We start from the raw sequence: 11,072 nt of genomic DNA on the forward strand, positions 1-11,072 counted from the left end.
TGAGCTTGTTTTTGTGATGGTGTAAGAAAGCGGCCCAGATTCATTCTTCTGTGTGTTGCCTTCCTGTTCCCCCAATGCCATTTGTTGAAGAGACTGTGTCTTTTCCTTCTGTGGATACTCTTTCCTGATTCGTCAAAGATTAGTTGACCAGGTGGTTGAGGGTCCATTTCTGGGTTTTCTATTCTGTTCCATTGATCCAAAAGTCTGTTTTTGTGCCAGTACCATACTGTCTTAATGCTCACACCTTTGTAATATACCTTGAAATCCGGAATCCTGGTGCTGCCAGTTTTGCTTTTCTTTTTCAGGATTGCTTTGGCTCTTTAGGGTCTTTTGTGGACCCATACCAATTTTAGGATTCTTTGTTCTAGCTCCAGGAAATATGCAGGTGGTATTTTTATAGGGATTTCAGTAAATGTGCAGATAGCTTTGTGTAGTATACACATTTTGACAACGTTTTTACTTCTACTCCACGAGCCTGGGATACTTTTCCATTTCTTTGTGTCCTCTTCAATTTCGTAAGTGTTCTATGGTTTTCAGAGTACAAAACTTTTACCTCTGTAGTTAAGATTATTCCTGGGTATGTTATTGGTTTTGGTGCAATTGCAAATGGCTTGGGTACCTTCTTTTCTTCTTCTTCTGCTTCATTATTAATGTATAGAAATGCAACAGATTTCTGCACATAGATTTCATATCTTGTGACTCTGTTGAATTCATGTATGAGTGCAAGCAATTATTTGGGTTTTCTACACAGAGTATCCTTTCATATGCAAATAGTGGAAGTTTGACTTCTCCCTTGCCAAATTGGATGCCTTTTACTTCTCTTTGTTGTCTGATTGCTGAGGTCAAGAATTCCAGTACTATGTTAAATAATAATGGTGAGAGTGGACATCCTTGTCTTGTTCCTGATTGCAGGTAGGGGAAAGATTTTCAGTTTTTCCCCCTTAAGGAAGATAATAGCTTATGGCCATCATGAGGTTGAGGTTTGGCCCATATCCCTACATTGTTGAGAGTTTTTATCAAGAAAGGATGCTTTATTTTGTCATTTTTTTTTTCTGCATCTAGTGAGAGGGCCATGTGGTTCTGCTCCTTTTATTAATGTGGCCTGCCGTTTGGATTGGTTTCCAAGCACTGAACCACATCTGCAGCTCAGGAATAAATCCCACTTGATCGTGATGAAGAATCCTTTTAAGGTACTGGTGAATCTGATTTGCGAGTATTCGGTTGAGCATTTTTGCATCCAGGTTCATCACGGATATTGGCCTGTAGTTCTCCTTTTTAGTGGGGTCTGTGCCTGGATTTGGGTTCAAGGTAGTGCTGGCCTCATAGAAGGAGCTGGGAAGTTTTCCTTCCTTTTCAATTTCTTTGGAACAGTTTGAGAAAAGTAGCATGAACTCTTCTTTAAATGTCTGGTAGAGTTCCCCTGGGAAGCCATCTGGCCCAGGACTTTTGTTTGTTGGGAGAGTTTTGATTACTGATGCTATTTCTTTGCTGGTCATGGATCTCTTCAAATTTTCCTTTTCCTCCTGTTTCAGTTTTGGTAGTTTATATGTTTCTAGGAATTCGCCCATTTCTTCCAGGTTGCTCAGTTTGTTGGCATATAATTTTTCATAGTATTCTGTTATGATTGTATTTCTGTAGTGTTTGTTGTGATCTTTCCTCTTTTATTTGTGACTTTTATCTATTTGGGTCTTTTTTCTGTTTGGTCAGTCTGGCTAGGGGCTAAACAATTTTATTCATTCTTTCCAAGAACCAGCCCTTAGTTTTGTTGATCTGTACTGGTTTTGTTGTTGTTGTTTCTATATCATTTATTTTGGGTCTAATCTTTATTTCCCTTTTTGCTGGTTTTAGGCTTTATTTGCTGATCTTTTTTTCTAGTGAGAGTGGACATTTCTGTCTTGCTCCTGACCTTAGGGAAAACTGTCAGTTTTTTGTTTTGTTTTTTTTTTTCCTACTGAGGATGTTAGCTGTGAGATTTTTAGTATATGGCCATTGTTATGTTGAGGAATATTCCCTCTCGCCCTACTTTCTTGAGTTATCTTATCATGAATATATGTTGTACTTTGTCAAATGTTCCTTCTGCGCTGACTGAGATGATCATATGGCTTTCCCATTTGTTGTTGTTGCGATGCATCACAGTGATTGATTTACAAATACTGAACCAAACTTGCACCCTTTGATCCCAGAAATAAATCCCTCTTATTTGAGATAAACGGCGTCTTAAATGTATTGCTGGACTTGGCTTGCCAATATTTTGTTGAGGATTTTTCTATCTAGGTTATCTAGGTATTTTGCATCTAGGTTACCTAGAGATATTGGACTGTAGTCTCTTTTGGGGAAGTGTTTTTGTTTTTTTTTTTTTAATCCCATTTTGGAATTAGAGTAAAGCTGGCCTCATACTATTAACTGGTGAAATGTACATCCTCTTCTTTTCTGGAATATTTCGAGAGGAGTAGGTATTGATTCTTCTTTAGGTCTTGCGTAGAAATTGCCTGAGAAGCCATCTGTTCCTGGACTTTTGTTTGTTGGTCTGTTTTGTTGTTGTTTTTGGTGGTGGTGGTGGTGGTAGTTTTTTGACTGATTCAATTTCATTGCTGGCAATTTCTCTGTATAATTTTCTTCCTGCTTCAGTTTTGAAAGGTTTTATGTTTCTTGGAATTTATCCATTTCTTCTAGGCTGTCTAACTTTTTGGCATGTAATTTTTCAAAATATTCTCTTATCACCCTTTGTATTTCTGTGACATCAGTTTTTGTCCTCTCTCCTTTCTGAGTATGAGCCTCTCTCTCCCTCTGCTTTTCCCTCTCCCTCTCTCTCACTGATAACTCTAACTAGAAGTTTATTGATTTTGTTGATCTTTTTAAAGAATGACCTACTGGTTTCATTGATGTATTCTATTGTATTTGAGTTTCTATTTAGCCATTATTTCTATCTAGCCATTATTTCCTTAATTCTTCTGGCTTTGGGTTTTGTTTGCTCTTCTTTTTCTACCACCTTCACGTGTAAGGTTAGGTTGTTTATTAGAAATGTTCTTGCTTCTTGAGGTAGACCTGCATTGCTATAAACATCCCTTTAGGACCACTTTTGATGCATCCCAAAAGTTTTGGAACATTGCATTTTCATTTTTCTTAGTTTCCACATACTTTTAAATTTCCTCTTTCACTTCTTGGTTGACCCATTGATTGTTCAGTAGCACGGCCTCCATCTTCCATGTATTTATGTGCTTTCCAGATTTTTTCTTACAGTTGACTTCTCATTTCATACCACTGTGGTCAGAAAAGAAGCATAGTATGACTTGTTGAGACTTCTTTTGTGGGCTGATAAGTTATCTATTTTGGGGAATGCTCCATGTGCACTTGAAAAGAATGTGTACAAGGTTGTTTTAGTTTGGAATGATCTGAACACATTTGTTAGATCCGTCTGGTCAAATGTGTCATTCAAAGCCCCTGTTTTCTTATGGTTTTCTGTTTGGATGATCTGTCCATTGATGTACGTGGTGTGTTAAACTCCCCTGCTATTATTGTGTTATTATCCATTATTTCCTTTACATTTGCTCTAAGTTGCTTGATGTATTTGGGTGCTCCCATCTAGGGTGCATAAGTACTTATAATCATTACATATTTGCTGGATTATTCCCTTTATGATTATGTAGTGTCCTTATTTTTCTCTCGCTATAGGCTTTGTGCTAAAACCTATTTTGTTGGGTGCATTTGTGGCTCATTCACTTGGGCTTCTGCCTTCGGCTCAGGTCATGATCCCAGAGTCCTGAGATCAAGTCCAGCATCTGACTCCCAGCTCAGTGGGGAGTCTGCTTCTCCCTCTAACCTCTCCACCCCACTTGTGATCTCTCTCTCTCTTTCAAATAAATAAGTTAAATCTTTAAAAAAATATTTTTTTGTTTTGTTTTGAATTTTGTTTTAAATCTATTTTGTTTATATAGGTATTGCTACCCTGGAGTTCTTTTCACTTCCACTTGCATGGCAAATGTTTCTGCACCCCCTCACTTTTAATCTGCAGATGACATTAGGTCTAAAATGAGTCTCTTGAGAGCAGCATATAGGTCTGGTTGCTTTATCCATTCTGACACTCTATGTAAGTTGAGTGTGATATGGGAACTAAAGGCAGAAGAAAGATTATTCAATTTCCTTACCACCTACACCCCACTGGCATGTCCTTGGAACCGGCAGAGTGATATTCCTCTAGGGACTCAACTGCCTTCATGTTGATCCTTTGCTAAGGGCAAAAGACAATCCTAACCTGACCACCTCCCTTCCTTGCCAGGATCCTCTAAGTCTACTTTAACATATAAAAATTGCTTTGGAAATTTTCCTTTATCTCTAACCCCTTGCCCAAGGTAGGTGTTGGCAATCATCCCCAAGCATATTGCCCACCGATATATATCTGAAGGGTCTCATGACTCAGGTTTTATTAGGTGGTAATAAATTACTTTTTCCAACAATAGGTGGCCCCCTCAAGGACCTGGAAACCTTGCCTGCAAAATTCCTTAGAGATTTACGTTATCCCTAACTCCCTCCCACCTTGAAAGTATAAAATGGGCCCCTCCTCATAACCCCAGTGCGGCTCTTTCTCCCCATGGCTTTTCTTTCTTTCTTTCTTTCTTTCTTTCTTTCTCTCTCTCTTTCTTTCTTTCTTTCTTTCTTTCTTTCTTTCTTTCTTTCTTTCTTTCTTTCTTTGCATTCCATTATCGGTGCTTGATTTGTGGTTATCATTACACTTAGGTATAATATTTTGCATATAGTGGTCTGTATTAAGTTAATGGTGACTTAAATTTGAACCCATTCTAAAATCACTAAGTTTTACTCCTTTCTCCCAACAATTTAGGTACATGAAGTCATACTTTACATTCTCTTATTTTGTGAATCCCTTGTGTATAGTTACAGATGTACTTAATTGTACAGCTTTTGTGCTTCCTACTTCCTTATTCCTACTTCTGCTCTTTCCTATCCACACAAAGAGTCCCTATTAATATTTGTTGTAAAGCTGGGTGATGGTGATGGACTCCTTTAACTTTTATTTGTCCTTGAAACTCTATCTCTCCTTCGATTCTGATGACCCTGCCAGATACAGTATTCTTGGCTTCTGGGTTTTTTGCTTTCAGCATTTGAAGATATCATGCAACTCCTCTCTCTCTCTCTCTCTCTCTCTCTCTTTCTTCCTTCTTTCTGTCCTTCCTTCTTCCTTCCTTCTTTTCTTTCTTTCTTTCTTTCTTTCTTTCTTTTTCTTTCTTTCTTCCTTCCTTCCTTCTTTCTTTCTCTCTTTCTTTCTTTCTTTCTTTTCTTTCTTTTTCCTTAATTTTTTTAAGTGTTCCAAGATTCATTGTTTATGTACCACACCCAGTGCTCCAGGCAATACTTGTCCTCCTTAATAACCACCATCAGGCTCACCCATCCACCCATCCTCTCCCCTCTAAAACCCTCATTTTATTTCTCAGAGTCCACAGTCTCTCGTGGTCTGTTTCCTCCTCCAATTTCCCCCAATTCACTTTTCTTTTCTTTCTCCTAATGTCCTCCGTGTCATTCTTTATGTTCCACAAGTAAGTGAAACCACATGATAATTGGCTTTCTCTGCTTGATTTAATTCACCCAGCATAATCTCCCACAGTTCCGTCCATGTTGATACAAAAGTTGGGTATTCATCTATTCTGATGGCTGGGTAATATTCCATTGTAAATATGGACCACATCTTCTTTATCCATTCAAATATCCATTTGAGATGCTGAGGGCATCTCAGCTCTTGGGTGATTGTGGACATTGCTGCTATGTGCATTGGGATACATATGACCCTTCTTTTCATTACACCTGTATATTTGGGGTAAATACTGCATAGTGCAATTGCAAGGCCATAGGATAGCTCTATCTTTAATTTTTTGACGAATCTCCACACTGTTTTCCAAACTGGCCGCAGCAACGTGCATTCCCAGCAACAGTGTAAGAGGGTTCCCCTTTCTCTACGTCGTCTCCAACATTTGTTGTTTCAGTACAGACAAAGGGCTGATATCCAAGATCTATAAAGAACTTCTCAAACTCAACACCCAAAACACATAATCCTGTCAAAAAATGGGCAGGAGACATGAACAGACCGTTCTCCAAAGAAGACATACAAATGGTTAGCAGACACATGCAAAAGTGTTCATCATCATTAGCCATCAGGGAGATTCAAATCATAACCACATTGAGATATCACCTTACACCAGTTAGAATGGCAAATATGTCACTCCTTTTTTGGCCTACCATGCTACTGATGAAAAATTGGCTCAAAACCTTTAGAAGTTCTCCTTGAATGTAAATCTTCTTTTATCTTGTTGCCTTAAAATTTTTCTCCTTATCACTACTTTTTGCCATCTTAATTACTATGTGTCTTGGTGTAACCGGCCTTGGGTTGATTTTGATGGGAGTTTTCTGTGCCTCCTGGATCTGGATGTTTGTTTTCCTTCCTCAGGTTTGGGACGTTTTCAGCTATTATTTCTTCAAATAAATTTTCTTCCCACCTTTCTCTTTCTTCTCCTCTGGGCTTCTTAAAATGTGAATACTATTACACTTAACATTGTGACTGAGTTCCTTAACATATTCTCATTTCATTTAAATATATAAATAGAAAATAAAGGTTTTATTTATTTACTTATTTGTTAGAGGGAGGGAGGGAGGGAGGGGGAGAGAGAGAGAGAGAGAGAGAGAGAGAGCAAGCACGCATAGGCAGGGGAGCAGCAGGCAGAGGGAGAAACAGGCTCCCCACTGAGCAGGGAGCCCAGTGCGGGACTCGATACCAGGACCCTGGGATCATTACTTGAGTCAAAGGCAGGCACTTAACTGACTGAGCCACCCAGGCATCCCCTCATTCTCATTTTTTAAAAGCTGTCTTTTTTTTTTCTTTTTCTTTTGTTTTCTTCTCTTTTTTCTCTCTTTTTTTTTTTTTTTTTTTGGTAATGTTGGGGGGTGGGGAGGGAGAGTGAGAGAAGCAGACTCTCTGCTGAGCAGGGAGCCAGATGCCGGGCTTGATCTCAGAACCCTGAGATCATGACATGAGCCAAAACTGAGAGTCGACACTCAACTCAGTGAACCACCCAGGCACCCCAAAGTTATTCTCAATTTTTATTATCCTGCTTCTCTTTCTCCTGTTCAGCTTGGTTGCTTTCCATTACTTGGCCTTGCAGTTAGCTCACTGATTCATTCTTCCACTTCCTCTGGTGTACTATTTACTCCCTCTGGTGTATTTTTTATTTTCAGTTATTGAGTTATTCACCTGAGATTTTTTTCTTTTTAATGTTTTCTGTCCCTTTGTTGAGGGTCTCACTGAGATCCAGGCCAGTGATCCAGTGGTCTTTGACCTTTACTTCAAATTTTCTGTCAAGCATATTACTTATGTGCCAAATGTCTATTTCCCTTAGCTCTCTTACTGATTTTTGCCTCATTCCTTCTTTTGGGATGTATTCCTCTATGTCTGCATTTTCCTGTCTGTGTGTGTTTCTGTGGGCTAGGAAAGTCAGCTCCACCTCCTGCTCTTTAAAATAGTTACCTTATGGAGATGAGGTCTTGTAGGGCCCTGAGGTGTGATGTGCCAGAACCTGGGACTTCCGGGGTGTGTCCTATGTGTGTTGTGTTCCTCCTACTATTGTGGTTGAGTTGTGTCTGCCTTCTTCACTCCAGTCATTTACAATGGCTCTCTTGGCTGTTGTGGGCAGGCTGTGGTCATGGTGTTGGTAGTGGGACAGTCTGGGGCTGCCTTGGGTTTGAGCTAGGTCAGGCCAGGGCGTTCCCAGTGTTACAGTCACAGTGAACTGTAAGGCACTCTCCCTGTGATGTCCCCTGACAAACTTCCCATGGGTGGTGGCATTTCCAGTGTGGTGGGGGCACAATGCCCCCAGCCCACTGCTAGGACTGTGGTCTGACAGATGTGTGTAATTATCTTTTTCTGGGGCAGGGGTCACACCAGAGTGGTGCTGGTCCCTATAGGGGCTGCTGACATGATGCCACACTTGTGGCATCTCTTTGGAGTAGGATTCTGGCCAAGGGAGCAAGTCTATAGGAGAATGCAGGGCTGGGGCGCATGGTGTTAGCAAGGTGTGCACAGGTTTCCTGTGGGAGGCAACCTATAGCTGCTTTGTGGGAGGAATGCCCAGGGAAGGTTTGAGCGTGCAGGTAGGCAGGAGAGTGTGGGGGCAGGGTGTGCTGTTAGCAAGCTAGGTGTGGACTGATTGTGCTGGGCACGATGTCTGAGCATCCAGGGAAAGAGACTGAAATGATGCCCTCCAGCTCTTTTATTCTTTTTATTCTTTTATTCTTGGAGGAGTCCCCCAAAGATCCTTGTCCCTCCAGCATATGCTCTGAGATTAAGAAGCAGACCTCCTTCCCGTATATCCCGTGTACTTTTCAAAATGCTGCCTCGATGCCTTATCTGAGCTGTGCTGTTTGTTGGACTGGCTTTTTAAGATCAGGGGCACAGTTTCCTCACCTCCCCAGAGCTGAGCCCACTGATGTTTAAAGTTCCAGATGTTAAGGTGTGCTGGTTTTAAGAATTCATAAAGTTAAGCCTCTGGTTTTTCAAAGCAAAACTTTATGGGTATTTGTCTTCACAGTTAGGGTCCCCCATGTCTGGGGGTGTGGGAGCGTGGTCCTCTTCCCTCTTCAATGCCAAGGTGTCCCTCCCACCCATGGAAGGTCCTGTGAGCCCGTTTCTGGGTTATTTACCTGATGGTGGGTGTTACCTCGTTGTATCTGTGGGATGAGGTGGGGTTACGAATCCTCCTACTCCACCAACTTCCCAGAAGTCCTTCCTTTTGTCTTTGACTTTTGTGACTCTGTGTAACCCTATTTGTGCCTCATGCATCTGGATGTCCATTTCTCCCACCAGGCTCAGGAAGTTTGCATCATTATCACTTTAAATATACTCTCTGAGAAACAAACTGAGGGTTTTGGAGGGGAAGAGGATGGGAGGTTGGGTGAGCCTGGTGGTGGGTATTATGGAGGGCATTTATTGCATGGAGCACTGGGTGTGGTACATAAACAATGAATTCTGGAACACTGAAAATAAATTTTAAAAATTAATAAAATTAAAAAAAAATAAATACACTCTGTCCCTTTGTGTTTCTGTTTTTCTTCTTGAATTCTCACAATGCAAATACTGTTTCTTTTCATTGTGTCCTAAAAGTCCCATAGTGTTTCTTTACTCTTTCTCGTGTTTTCTTTTCTCTTTTTCACTCCCCTTCCTGGGGAGTGTTTTAAATGTCTATTTTTCCGGGTCACTGACTCTTTCTTCTGCATGTTTGAGTCTGATTTTGGAAGTCTATTGAATTCTTCGGTTGGCCAATTGTATTTTTCAATGCCAGGATTTCTGTTGGCTTTTTTGGTGGTTACTATTTCCTTCACAAATTTCTCATTTTGTTCCTGCACTTTTTCCTTATTTCATTTAGTTGCCTGCTTTTTCTTGTAGTTCTCTAACCTTCCTTAAGAGGATTATTCTGAATTCTTTGAGAGTTCACTGATCTCCATTTCTTTAAGGTCAGTTATTACAGCTGTATTATTTTCCTCTGAAACTTATTGATATCGTGTTTACCTGATTTCTTGTGAAATTTGATTCCTTACATTGGTTATCTGTGCATTCGAGTAAAGTGGTTCCTGTTCCAGATGTTACAGGTTTGTTTTGCTAGATACGGTTAGTCACATCAGCTCAGTTTGGGTTTCTGGATATGTCTGCTGGTGGGTGAAGTCTTTGGGCAGGTGGGGCCAACTCTCAGACAGTATTTTTGGGATAGGCATGGGGACTGGAATGTGGTGTGTGTCTAACTGACAACAGTTGGGTAGGACTAGAGGCTTGGTTCCATTCACAAGTGAGGCTGTAGGACAGGCTCTGCATTCCCTGGATTCTGTGGTGAAGCTTCTCTGGCCAGGACTGGACACCATACCCAGTGGGACGATGCATTAGTTGCCCTGACATGGCAGGGCAGCAGGAGGGGACCCATGTCCTGTACAGCTCATTGCTAGAGTCCAAATGAGGCCTGAGTATGTACTAAACTTCCTGGGAAGGAGAGGCCACCAGGTTTGCTCTGTATTTGGGGGAGACCACAGGCTGTGCTCTTTTTTCAAGTGCTACTGTGCAGATGCCTGTTGAGTGGGCTACATAGCTTCCCATGCACTGTCATTAGGTTTCCTCGTAGGACAGACTGAATGAAGTCTGTATTCACCGATGAGTGACACTACAAATTAGGTTCCCTCCCCAGGCAAAGTGGAGGAAGCGGTGCTAAAGCCAATAGATCTCTTCACTTATCGTCAAGCCAACTGGCATCCTAATTTCCCTGGCTGATGTGGGCCACTGACTTTGTTCTGCAAATTATCGGTTCTGTCAGCTTCGAGTTCAAGTGCCACTATGCCACACAGCTCCCAGGAAGTGTCAGCAGCCCTGCAGCTCAGATGGGTCTGGAAGGCAGTCTCCACCGTGGGTGGGGTGGTGATCCATCAACCTTACTGCACAGGGTCAACCAGGCTTTATGGCTGGCAAAACTCATTTGAGGACCCATGTCACACAGACCTGCCTCTGCCGAGTTCCCTCATCAGAGTACACTCCTGCTTTGGCTCTGCGGATGAGCAAAGCCACCAGTTGGGAATATAACTTGGGCACTGAAGGTATGCATCCAGTCTGCCAAGATCCCTGTGAGTCCTTACCCCTTCTCTATCACCTCAAGATTCCCAGTGGCCGGGCCCTGCAGACGCCCCTGCAGTCTCCATGGTGTGAGATCAAAGTAGTGGCTACAACAAAGTGATCCACAATGTGGGCAGCAGGGAGAGAGAAGGGGCTGGTTGTCCACCCTGCGTCCTCTCTTCCCACTGGAGGAACAGTAGGTTCAGGGAGACCTCTCCTCAAGGTGCTGCACTGGCCTGGGGGAGGGACAATGAGATCAGCATGTAGCCTTTCCTCTGGCTCTTTTAAAGCAGTCCGTCACAGTCCCTGAGGTGCAGGGAGGTTCCCAGACTCACCTGCATATTCTAGCAATTCTGTCAGTAGCATCTTGCCCATGGACAGCTATTGGTGGTTCTTGGGGTGGGGGTGGGGGGGGGTTGAAACT

This window comes from Enhydra lutris, unplaced genomic scaffold (genome assembly GCF_002288905.1).
Source record: "Enhydra lutris kenyoni isolate GAN:26980312 unplaced genomic scaffold, ASM228890v2 scaffoldscaffold148, whole genome shotgun sequence".
Taxonomy (NCBI): domain Eukaryota; kingdom Metazoa; phylum Chordata; class Mammalia; order Carnivora; family Mustelidae; genus Enhydra; species Enhydra lutris.